The 13,139-nt window shown below is 43.7% G+C and overlaps 1 pseudogene; it reads left to right on the top strand.

Annotated features, from left to right (window-relative positions):
- Positions 1-3,084: 3,084 nt before the first annotated feature.
- LOC119620959 (small ribosomal subunit protein eS7-like) lies at positions 3,085-4,170 on the top strand (annotated as a pseudogene).
- Positions 4,171-13,139: the final 8,969 nt, after the last annotated feature.

Raw genomic sequence — 13,139 nt, 5'->3', positions numbered from 1 at the left:
TCCTGGGCAACCAGGTTCCATGCATCTTATTCCACTGCTCTGCTCTACTTTTGCTTCCATTATACTGACTCTCATGAGCTGCCGTGTTGAACTGAGGGAATGTTGTGGGCTTCTATGTGTGTGCATGCATGCATCCGTGTGTGTGTGTGTGTGTGTGTGTGTGTGTGTGTTTGTGTGTGTGTATTGGAGGGGTCCCGAGTGGCCCCCAGCCTCAGCCTCTCTGACTCCAGGCTTCGGAGGGTGCCTGTGCCTATGAACTTTGCTTGGCTAGCCTGCTGGATGGAGAGAGATGAGAGTAAACCCCTGCTGGTTCCGTCCCACACTCCCCGTTATGATAGGCAGTGAAGCAAATCACTTGGGCAATTGCCTGACCTTAATGGGATAGAAAGGGCTCCTCTCTTGCTTGAAAGGAACATCCAAGCATGTGCTTAGTGTTTAGTTTTCCTGGAAAAATAATTTTTCTGGCATGCTAAAGAGGGTGAATTTGCCTTCAGAAAGGATTGTGTCATATCCATAACCTTTGCAGCCTCTCTATCATTTCCAGGGATGAAAACTGCATTCAGGGGAAGACAAACCAAACATCTGCTAGGATAAGGTTTTAGTTTTCACTGCAAGAAAACTGTGTTGTGTAAAGAAAAATAGAGATACACTCTTGGGCTGTTCTTTGGGGGTAACTTAGCAACCCATCGAAATCAAGAGATTTTTGAAGGATACTGCAAAGTAGAATCAGGTCTGACTGTTCAGTGTTATGATTTTAAGGGCACTGAGTACAGACAGCACCCCACCCCTCACCTCCAGCACCCTGCCTGGAATTCCAGCTTTTAGAAATTCATTTCTTTGTATTTGAAAGACCTTATGTGTCTTCTGGAGTCACATGTTGAAAAGTAAAATATGCCTGGGAGGAATATCACCTAAAACCATATCAGCTGATAACAGCTATCTCTTCAGTGAAGATGGAGAGCCTGGGATGGGACAGAAAGATCTCTGGGAATAGCAGGAATAGGATGCCTGAGTGACAAGAGGGGACAAGGGAACGAAAGGGAAAATGGAAGGTTAGCAAGACATGGCTAACTTAAGACACCATAAATGGAAGGAACCTCATAGACCATCTATACCAATGCTTTTCAAAAAAAGAAAAAAAAAAAAAACATTTAAAAAACATGGAGGCTGGGTGCTCATGCCTGTAATCTCAGCACTTGGGGAGGCCGACGCGGATGGATCACTTGAGGTCAGGAGTTCAAGACCAGCCTGGCCAACATGGCGAAACCCCGTCTCTACTAAAAATACAAAAATCAGCCCAGCATGGTGGCACATGTCTGTAGTCCCAGCTACTCGGGAGGCTGAGGCATGAGAATCTCTTGAACCCAGGAGGCAGAGGTTGCAGTGAGCCGAGATTGTACCACGGCACTCCAGCCTGGGTGACAGAAAAAAAAGATTAAAAAATAAAAAACATTGGAACCCTCTGCTCAAACACAGAACCCCATTATGTATGAAATGAATACAAGCACGGCTGCTCTGGTTAAAGTGGGGGCAAGAGCCTTGGGACCCAGTTTACTCAGACTCTCTACTGCTTAAGCTAAGAGAAAAGTGAGGCAGCACCACACTCATCCAGATAGTGAGAATCAATGGTTCAACATGAATTTTGTGGGCCAGTTTGTTAAATATAGCCATTGTTAAAAATGAAATGATCTAAACTTACAATTAGGTTATGCTAAAGACAAAGCTCGCCGGGCGTAGTGGCTCACACCTGTAATTCCAACACTTTGGGAGGCCAAGGCGGGTGGATCACGAGATCAGGAGTTTGAGACCAGCCTGGCCAACATAGTGAAGCCCCATCTCTACTAAAAATACAAAATATTAGCCAGGTGTGGTGGCGGGCGCCTGTAATCCCAGCTACTCGGGAGATGGAGGCAGGAGAATCACTTGAACCTGGGAAGCAGAGGTTGCAGTGAGCCAAGATAGCGCCACTGCACTCCAGTCCAGGCGACAGTGGGAGACTATGTCTCAAAACAAAAACAAAAACAAAAAAAAACAGACAAAGCTAATGAATACTCAAAACTCATCACTTCCTAATTATTTCACTACACTTATGTTACCTATGCTTTTGAAGTTATTTACATCTATTGTATCTGTGTGGCGGAAATACTCTACGATGCCATGCTGTTGCACATGTATTCCTGACTCCTTGTTCAGTGATGTCATGTCGGGAGCTTGAAATTGGCCATGGTGGGAGCATTTACACCATGGAAATCAGCAAACACTATAAACCAGCATTCCCCTCCCTGCTCAATTGAGGGAGGCAATTGTTGGACATCTGCCAGCATGCCACTGACTATACTATACTGTAAGTCCTCACTTCTTTGGAAGCTGTACTTCCAGCAACCTCAACCATGTGGAATGCAGCTTAGCACTAAGGAGGAAGAGAAAATACATCCAACTGGCCAACCATTATCACAAAACACATCCACTTTATACTCCGTGGGAGAGAAAAGCCACCGTAAGGCCCTGGCCTAGGCAAACATGTGTTAAATAACATGGCAGATAAGAAGTGCTGGCCCTCAGAAAATGATACCCCAAATGGTGGTGCTTTGGCATGCTGAGTACTTTGAACTAAAGGAGACTGGAAGGTCTCAGTTGCCACCTCAGAAGCAAAGTCTCTCGCTGACCTTCTCCTACCCTCCTGTCTCCCGCCCCGGGTGAATCATAGAAACTGGAACCTCTCTCCCCCAAGGCAACTCATACGATCTAGAAAGGTCACTTCTCCCTTGCAGACCCTCATGCCAGAGAGTTCTTGCCCTATACCCTGGAGGAAGGAATGCTACACAGAAAAGCCAAGAAGAATCTAAACAGACAAGACTTACTGGGTACCCTCTGCCTTCAGTCTGTTGCCATTAGATCATACCCTTTGTCCAATCACATTTCTATACGTTCTTTATAGAACCTAAGCATAAAAATACACCATTTTCCCTGGGTCTTTGGGTCGTCATTTCTGAAAGCTCCCATGTCATGTAAAATTTGATTAAATAAGTTTGTTAAATGCTTTTCTCTTGTTAACTGTCTTGTTACAGGGTTAGGAAAGAGATCACATCTTTCTGCTCCTAAAGAAACAACATGGTGACAGCAGCACAGAGCGACAGCTGACACTGGGAAGTCTCGGCACCACAATCTGGAGCCTTTTATTATAAGGGCAAACAACCCAACTTATTCCCGAGACCCTCAGAGACCTCACTGCATCACAGCCCAGCACAGTTTAGGAAGTGGAAGTGTTCATTCTCTGACCCCCTCAAAATGGGCCAAATTATAGGCAGAACAAGCTCCATAAGAAGGCTCCAGGTCTGTCATGTCCACAGCACCCAACACAGTGCTTAGTGCATAGGAGGCCCTGAATAAACAAATATCTATTTAAAGAATTAAACCAATTTTCACAAGCAAACTCCTTGCCTCTTTTACCACTCTTTCCAGAAAAAGGACTCAGGACATTTAGTTTCAGAAAGCAGTGGAGTCTGAATACATTTCAAAAAGCTATCTATCCCAAACTGTGAGACTTGGGTTTCTTCCTAAGCCAGTACTCAGCAAGGAGAAGCCCATGTTCAGTTTGAACACCAGGATCAAGAAGCCCAAAGGCAAGAAGCCAGACAAGTTCAAGTTCGGCATCTCCCAGGCTCTTCTGGAGCCAAAGATGAACGTGGACCTCAAGACTCAGCTCAGGGAGCTGAATATCATAGCAGCCAAGGAAACTGAAGTTGGTGGTAGTCAGAAAGCTATCATAATCTTTGTTCCTGTTTCTCAACTGAAATCTTCCCAGAAAATCCAAGTCTGGCTAGTACGTGAATTGGAGAAAGAGTTCAGTGAGAAGCATGTTGTCTTTATTACTCAGAGGAGAATTCTGCCTAAGCCAACTTGAAAAAGCCATACAAAAAATAAGCAAAAGCATCACAGGAGCCATACTCTGATAGCTGTGTACCATGCGATCTTGAGGACTTGATCTTTCCAAGTTAAATTGTAGGCAAGAGAATCCACTTGAAACTGGATGGCAGCTGCCTCGCAAAGGTTCATTTGGACAAAGCACAGCAGATCAATGTGGCACACAAGGTTGAAGTTTTTTCTGGTGTCTATAAGAAGCTCATAGGTAATGATGTTAATTTTGAATTCCCAGAGTTTCACTTGTAAACAAAAATGACTAAATAAGGTATATTCACGGTAAAAACAAACAAACAAATAAAAACAACAAAAAACAAAACTGAGTTCCAAAAGGATTGATACCCAAAGGGGCCAAATGTCTACTCTTAGATAAATCTTTGGTATGAGAACTCTAATGCCCTAATCATGTCTGATAAACAGGAAATGGCTTTATCATGATGCGGAGCTGACTGTCAGCACCATGGGTTCTCCCAGCTGCCCCTACTCCAAACATCTCTGGCGTCCCTCTTCTCTCCTTTCTGTGCCTGTTCCCTTCACTTTCTAGTCTCTCACCCCTCTCACCTTCTGCACCCTTTCTTCCTCTATCCTCCTCATGCCCTCAGCCTGCCAGTCATCCCCCACTTGGCCCTAAGCACCCACCAGGCCAAGTCCTGCCTGAGACCCTCAGGCTAGAGAGATTGCTTCCCCCATACCCAGACAAAATGTGTTCAGTAGACAAATGCTGTTGTCTCCAGCCTTTACAAAGGAAGCTCACCTAGAGCCAAATACTTTCCTTTTCTCATTTCTTAATTTCTATGGGGGGAGGAGGGTATCGTGTGGGTGTGTATATGAGTATCCCAGACGACTGTGCTGTATCCAAAGTACCTTTTATCCCTGTGTGTCCTTGCAGCCTACTTGGATCTATCTAAAGTTTATAGTATTGCAGCAGAGGAACTTGAGCCTATTTCCTGATTTTAATTAAGCCTTTTTGGGTTACAGTGACCCAGAGGCAACTATCTAGCTAGTTCAGGCAGACTCTGAAAAGAGCTTAGGCTGGGATTGCTGGGTGAACTGAAGGTTTTCCTCAGAAAACACCCACGTTGGCAAGTCATGTGGCTCAAATTGGATGGGTAGTTGGTAGGCTGCACTTTCTTTCTCTGGCGGCACAGTCAGTAATCCGACTATTGGTCTTCACGGACATTTTGGGGTCCTTCTAGAGGATCTTGTGGTTTGTGGCCAACCCTAGCGAAGTTTCTTATTTCTGTTCTCTGGTTCTACAGGCAACTCCCCCCAGGTGAGTGGTGAAGCTGGCCCTTGGTCAGGTTGACTCCACAGCAGGGCTATCCCAGGAAACCTCATTTGAAGATAAACCCCTCACCACAGGGGTTGAATCAATAGGGAGAGACAATTCAGAAGTGGGCTTGGGTTAGGAAAAGTAATCTGAAAGAGTCTAGCTGGCCAGCTGACTTCCAGAAGCTCTGCTGGAGCAGAGCAGTGCTGGCCAAGTTACTTAATCTCTCTGTGCCTCAGTTTCCACATCTGTAAAATTGGTTAACAATAACATCTACCTCACAGTGCTGTGGTAAGGATTAAATAAATGATATATCCAATATGCTTACTCTAGCATCTGGCACATAATATGTGCTTTTAAAAGCATGGGGTGGGGGTTGGGGGTGGTTACAGAAAATCAAAATTGTGGATTTCTTAAGAGACATGGGAGAGCTGGAATAAACTGTCACGCAAAATCCTTGAGGCCTGATCCCCCAGATGTGAGGCCCCCAACTGCTCTCTGCTATTGTGGTCCATCAGTCTGTGTCACGCATAACGGGGCAGGTAGAAGTGTCCCTGGGCTAGCAGGCTCACTGAAAATTCAAAGCACATGCACTCAGCACAGTCATGGTAATAATAGTGGTAAGGAATTGGAAACTGTGGTGATGGCTTCCCGATTCCACAATCATTACAGTAAGGGTGTGCCTGTGGGGCCACATATGAAAAGAGTCCTGGCCCAGGCCTCTCATACACACTCCCCAGGCCCTCTCCTCAGGCCTGATGGCTCATCTCTCTTATTCCTGAAGGTTCTACCAGTGACTCAGGGAAGGCCTGGGCCTTCTTGACACCCTTCCCTCTCCTAACCACCTGCTCACCCTCCAGGCTTACAACAAAACCCAGACACATCACTACCCACCCTTCTCCATTTGGTTTTTAACCTTAAGTGAAAAGCTGCTTGTCTTAAAAAATTAGAGATCCTGTCTTTACCTCTGAGACACTTTGATTTAGAGAAGACAGGGGACTTCAGTGCTTCACACTGAAATGCAAACATTTCAGGCAGTGTGACAAGCCAATGCAGTCTTCTGCCATTGTGGGTCCCTAAAATGACATCAGGCCTTGCTCTACCTTGTCCCAATGCAGAGGGTGAGTTAGGTGCAGAGCTGGGTTTTCTAGGACACCTGAAGAGATCAATTTGAGGTCAGCACATGGCTTCATGGGTCTGTGGGCACTCAAGTCCCCTCAGAGCTCTTGCTCTTGTCTCAGGATTGTCCTTAAAACATTGTGACTGGGAGTCCTAGGACTGCTTCTAGTAGGAGTTCAATTCCACAGACCATTAAAAAAGTCATTTCTTAGAAATTCAAGTCCATATCAGGAATGATAAAAGGATGGCTGTCTCCCAAGGTCTGCAAGCTGTGTAGGATTTAGCTGCAAATAAATAAAATAAATAAAGGAATCCAGTCCCTTTTTGTTAATCGTGCCAATACTTTCATTTTTCAGGCAATTTCAGTTCAGTCCAGATCTGGTTTCTGGAGTCACATTTTTCCAATCATCCTTCCCATTTGCAAGGAGGAGTCCAAGTATGTGATTTGAATTTGCCCAGGTGCTGGCAGTTAGGGAGGGTTTTCATATTCAAAGCTGCACATGCTTTGGAAATGTGACCCCAATGATTGCAAAAGGAGGCAATCATCTCTGGAGGGGAGGGGTTGGGGAAAGAAGCTCGTATGGGAGTTAGTGGGCTCCGTCCTTGGACATCAGCATTTCTCAGGCATCTTGCCTTCTCTGTCTATTCTCATGCCTTTAACTAGTACCATTAGTGGAGCTTCCATCCTTCAGTGCAGTCTTGTCACTGGAGCCCCACTCCTGGTTCTCCAACTGCGTATGGTAGCACTGCCCTAGCTGGAAAGCTTGTTAGACAAATACCCAAATGATTCTTACGATCAGGCAAGTTCAGTAAGCCTAGGCAATGTTTTTTCTACCCAGATGTTCCACCATCACCTGAAGCACAATATGATTAAAACCATACTCATCCTAAAAGCAATTCATCCTAAAAACTATACTGAAAGAATGAGACAGATCTACACATGGTTATATGGAACAGTCAGGGTGTGCCTGGGGGGTTCATATGAGAAGAGTCCTGGCCTAGGCCCCTCATGCACTTGCCAATAGCTCATCTTTCTCATTCCTGAAAGTTCTACCAGTGGCTCAGGGGCCATGGTGGCAGACCTAGGCCTTCCTGACACCTCCAGGAAGGCTCCTGAAGTGAGAAAAAAAAGCAGGCTGCCGCCATTACAGTGGAATCTCGCTTAGCTGACGTCTGTGGGGCCAACTCTCACAATTAAAGGATGCTCTCCATTTCCTGTGTAAAATGCACTGATTGATACCCACAGTATTCTGGATGCACTTGGTCACGGCTCCCTAGTGGGTCCAAGCACTTCCACTTTTACTGATTTTTAATTAACTAACTACTCTCCCAGTTGAATAGATAAGAGAGTCTATTTGTAGCTAACAAAAAGATGTATAGCATGAACCTGTCTATTTATTAACAGAATTTACAAACACATACATAGGCTTGTAAAATGTAGATAAAATTTCAAGAAACGTGACCAGTGGTTGCTCCTGGGAAGGCGTATTGGGTGTCTGGGGTAGAAGGGTTCCCCCCATATCCTTTTTTACTGTTTTTTTTTTTCACAATGTTCATGCATTATTTTTTCCAGAATTTTTATTTTGAAAACATTCAAACTTACAAATAGATCAAAGAAGTAGAACAATGAACATACATATAACCGCCAAGATTCCACAATTAACATTTCAACATAGTTGCCGTGTAGTTCTGTTTCTATCAATCTATTTACACACACACACACACACACACACACACACACACACACACACACATATTTGAAGGTCACAGGCATCATAACACATTCCCACTAAATTCTTCAGAATGACTCTTTAAAGAATAAGAAGATTCTCCCTCCTAACCACAAGATATTATCACAGCTAAGAAAATAAACAATAATCTCCTAATATAATTTAATTTCTAATCCATATTCAAATTGCCCCAATATTCCCCAAATGTCTTTCGTAGCTTTGTAAAATCCAGAATCCAAAACCAAGGTTTGTGTATTGCATTTACTTATGTCCCTTTAGTGTCGTTTAATCTAGAACAGTGCATGCTCCTAATTTTTGTGGGTGACACTGAATTTTTGAAGAGTTCAGGCTAGTCTTCTAGAGTATCTCATATTCTGAATTTGTCTGTTTTCTCATGGTATGTGGGTTTTTTTAAAAAATTAAAAGATTTAATAGCAATAGTAATAAAAGAAACCAGGCTCTGTTTTATATAAACAGCAACCTTAAAATGAGTATGCTATCCCAATATGCCTAGTAGCAGCATTGCCCAGTCTTCTGGTTCCCATATCAGATTCTTTAATCATCCTGCTGTCCTTCTTTCTTCATATTCAGCCAGTTCCCAAGTCTGTGAATTTGCCCTTTGACATGCCTAACGGCTTAATGCCTTCTCTAGTCCCACCATGCCCCTACCCTGGATCAGGCCTTCAGTACCTCAGCCCTAAAGTATTGCAACTGCCTCCTAATTGACCCCTCTAGTGCCAGAATCTTCCCCTGAACACCTGCTGCACTGTGAATATAGAAAACACACTGCCTTTTCTATGTCACTCCTATCTGGAAAATCATCGATGGCTATTGCCTATTTCCCATCTTTCTTCAGTCAGAGCCAGCTTTGAACATAGCCTTCAACACCAGACAGAGACAGATCTCTACCTAAATCCTAGCACTGCCAATTACTTGCTGAGTGGCCTTAGAGAAGTCACTAGGCTTATCTGGCCTTCCATTTTCTTATCTGTAAATTGGAAATAACAGTTGTCCCTACCTCTCAAGTTTGACCAGCATTTGCCCACAGAGCTCCCACCTTTTCTAGGGGTCACTCCAAGCCTCATCCTTTCTTTAAGTTTCAGCTGAAGCCTTGCCTCCTCCAGGAGGACTTCTTATTCACAGCAGCATCCCCTCTCTGAATGTTCAAAGCACTTGTGGTCTACAGGGAATAATTTAGCAGATACTAGTCTTAATGCCCACTCATATTTACATTTTCATCTTTTTTTTTTCTTTTCTTTTTTGAGATGGGGTTATGCTCTGTCCCCCAGGCTGGAGTATAGTGGAGTGATGATGGCTCACTGTAGCTTCGATCTCCTGGGCTCAAGTGATCCTCCCATCTCAGCCTCCTGAGTAGCTAGGACCACAGGTGTGCACCACCAAGCCTGACTATTTTATTTTTAGTTTTTGTAGAGACAGTGTCTCCCTACATTGCTCAGGCTGGTCTTGAACTCCTGGGTTCAACAATCCTGCCTCGGCTTCCCAAAGTGTTGGGATTACAGAAATGAACCACCATGCCCAGCCTTTTTTTTTTTTTTTTTCCTTTTTTAACATTTGTGGACATTTTCATCTTATCTGCTCATTTGGATGGCCAGGGCCCTTTGAGAGCAGGAGTAGGTCTACCCATTGTTTCTCCTAGAGCCTCTTAGAGAGCCAGTGCTATGCTGAGCATTCAGCAGCTCAGAGCTGGCACTTGACCGTGAGAAGATGCTTTATTCATCTTTAGAGTCCTCCTTTCAACTCTGATTGTCTCTAACTCCAGTGAGACAGGAAGGACTAAGGGTTGCAACCATCATCCAAATAATCATGGTAATTCTACCTATTTATAGAGCACCGATTATGTATCCAGCACTTTGAATATATGGATGCTCCTTGACTTACAATGGGGCTATGTCCTGATAAACCCCTCACAAATCAAAAATATCATAAATCAAACATGCATTCAATACCCTAATATACCTGTCATAATGTCAAAACATTGCAAGCCAAACAATTGCAAGTTGGGGACTGTCTGTATATTCTACTTGATGCCAATTTAGCAGATGAAGAAACAAGCTCAGAGAGGATAAGCAACTTGCCCAGGGTCACTCAGCTATTAACTGCTGAAGCTGGAACTTGAACCCAAGTCTGTTTAAATACAGAGCCCATATTTGTTCCCTGCTGCCTCTGTAGTAACAGTGATCAGAATATTGACAGAATGAAGGACAAGTTATTAGAGCTGCTGGGATTAGAATGCAATTTATTCTAGTACTCTTTTTATAAATGAAAATGTCCACCCGGAGAGTAACATTGTGCTACCAGTGGTGGTGTAGCTTCTGTGACTCTGTTTCCTCTGAGAATCAAGGTACAGAGACATGCTTCTCTGTGGTCATGGGAGAGAATGAGACAAAGCAGCTCACAATGGATTTAGGGTCCCTGTCTCTTTCTCAAAGAGTCTGAAACTGATCATCTGGGTTAATGGGAACACACAGTTAAAAGCAATGATAAAGATAAGTAGGAGAGTAAAGGAAGAGAGAATGATGAGATGGCATGTAAACAGGGGAAAGAATAGGCAATTAGACTGGGAAATATGTGTTCAGGGGAATCCACATGAATCCCTAAAAAATACCCTGTGCAGTTGGGGAGTGGTGCATGTGTGTGTGTGTGTGTGTGTGTGTGTGTGTATGTATGTATGTATGATATTGATTTTAGATCTATGTGTGTGTGTTCAATCTTTAGATTTAAATAAAGAACAGACCAAATTCAGAGTCTAACTGCCTCCTTCTCAGCAGCCACTTCATCACCCCCATGTCACATTTCCCAGCTCGAGGGCAATAATTGCCTGGCCAGATCTGGCCCCATCTGGGAAACACCAGAGTCTTCCTGAATCGTCATATACCATACTGGCTGCCAAGACATAAGGTGACCTAAGTGAAGCTTTCATACAGGCCATGTGCACAGTCATAAAATCTTGAGAGAATGTGGCAACAGAGACAGACTTGACTTACCTGCCAAATTTCCAAAGGGAAGAAGGAACTTGCTGTGTCTGTATTTGCCCCCGGGATTGGAAAAATGTATCTCAGTCACTGGAACTGAAAGGGGGTGGCCTTTACCTTCATAGGAGAGTCACTCTCTCTACAAATCCTTCTGATGGCCTGATATATGTGTGTGTCTTTATATAAATAGAGCTAGATACTGACTTTGCCAGATTGCATCAGCTACCTGCTTAACATTTTACTCTGGTGCTTTCGAAACAATACTCTGAAAGTCAGAATAATATGTGGCCTCTGCAGCATTTCCCAGTTTGGCATTTTGTTTACAGAGTAAAAGAAACCTACTCACCCTTGAGATCATCAGTGATTGAATGATACCTACTGTCATGTGTTAGAAACCATGTCACCTTGACAGAGCTCATTCACAGGAAGAAGGGTGGGGTAGAGGGTTACAACATGGTGGTGGTAATTCTTAGAGAAATCAAGCAGTGAGCTGGCCACTTGTAGTGCTTGCTGTTACCAAGGTAGTCTTTCATGTCTTTATTCAGTAAACATATATCAAGTATATCAGGCACACGAAATACAAAAACAAATAATATATATTCCTTCCCGCCAGGAATCCAGCCTTTGTCCTGAGTTCTCTCAAGGAGCCCACTGCCAAATGAGAGGTAAGCCTCTTCAGGAAGAATGTTCAGGGAGAATGAGAACACATGGACACAGGGAGGGGAACAACACACACTGTGACCTCTCAGGGGGCTGTGGGGGGTGGAGAGCATCAGGAAAAATACCTAAGGCATGCTGGGCTTAATACGTAGGTGATGGTTTGATCGATGCAGCAAACCACCATGGCACATGTTTACTTACATAACAAATCTGCACATGTACTCTGAAACTTAAAATTAAAAAAAAAAAAAAAAGATTTTTTAGGGATTGCTCGTCAGTATGGTTGCCTGAGCTGTTGCAGGAAGCTCCTCTCCTGCTCCACCAAACACATTGTTTTTCGAAAAATTTAAATCTGTTGTAGAGAGCAGAAGCAAAAATAAACATATTCTAGTGCCAGAAATGAAAAGAGCGCTCAAAGCCATAGCAGTAACTATACAGCCTACAGAAGAACCAAAGGTGGTCACACATCCTGGGCAAAGGGTTTGAATAGCAGGGTGGGAACAGGAGTGGAATCTGAGCTCCTATGGAAAGTTAGCAGTGGGAAGTGCTGGCCCATAAGTGGGGATGGGGGAAAAACACAGTTCAGAAGTGTACTGGCCACTTTGAGCTGAGAGTAGGCAGTCACATAACCCAAAGTACACAAGACTCCAAGGTAAAACAATTCCTGCCAAATAACAGTAATAACACTAGCCAAGTGCTTAATTATGTGCCAGACACTGTCCTAAGTGCTTGGCTTATATTATGTAGGTTGATGCAAAAGTAATTGCGGTTTTTGTCGTTGAAATAAATGGCAAAAACTGCAGTCATTTTCCACCAACCTAATAACTCATTTGTAGAACAGCCCTGTTTTCCAGATACTGAAACTGAAGAACAGAGAGATTAAATAACCTACCTAAGAACACACAGGTACTAAGTGGCAGAGCCAGAATTCAAACCCAGGTGGTATATAGCACATGAATCTGTGTTTGTATCTATGACTCAGGATGAATGCATAGCTAGAACTTACTAAGTCTGTGAGGAAATAAACCACCATAAGACTAGTGCAACCAATGGAAGAATTCATACCTTAAGAACCACAGCTAATAGGGAAATCTAAAAGGGATTTTAAAATAAGTATGCTGAAAATGTTCAAAGATTTTTTTTTTTTTTTTTTTTTTTTTTGAGACAGAGTCTTGCTCTATCACCGAGGCTGGAGTACAGTGGCACGATCTCGGCTCACTGCAACCTCCGCCTCCCGGGTTCAAGCAATTCTCCTGCTTCAGCCTCTTGAGTAGCTGGGATTACAGGTGCCTGCCATCATGCCCGGCTAATTTTTGTATTTCTTAGTAGAGATGGGATTTCATCATGTTGGCCAGACTGGTCTTGAACTCCTGACCTCAGGTGATCCAACCGCCTCATCCTCCCAAAGTGCTGGGATTACAGGCATGAGCCACCGTGCCTGACTGA

The sequence above is a fragment of the Chlorocebus sabaeus genome, chromosome X (genome assembly GCF_047675955.1).
Source record: "Chlorocebus sabaeus isolate Y175 chromosome X, mChlSab1.0.hap1, whole genome shotgun sequence".
Classification (NCBI taxonomy): domain Eukaryota; kingdom Metazoa; phylum Chordata; class Mammalia; order Primates; family Cercopithecidae; genus Chlorocebus; species Chlorocebus sabaeus.
This window is presented reverse-complemented; position numbering and strand designations above follow the sequence as displayed.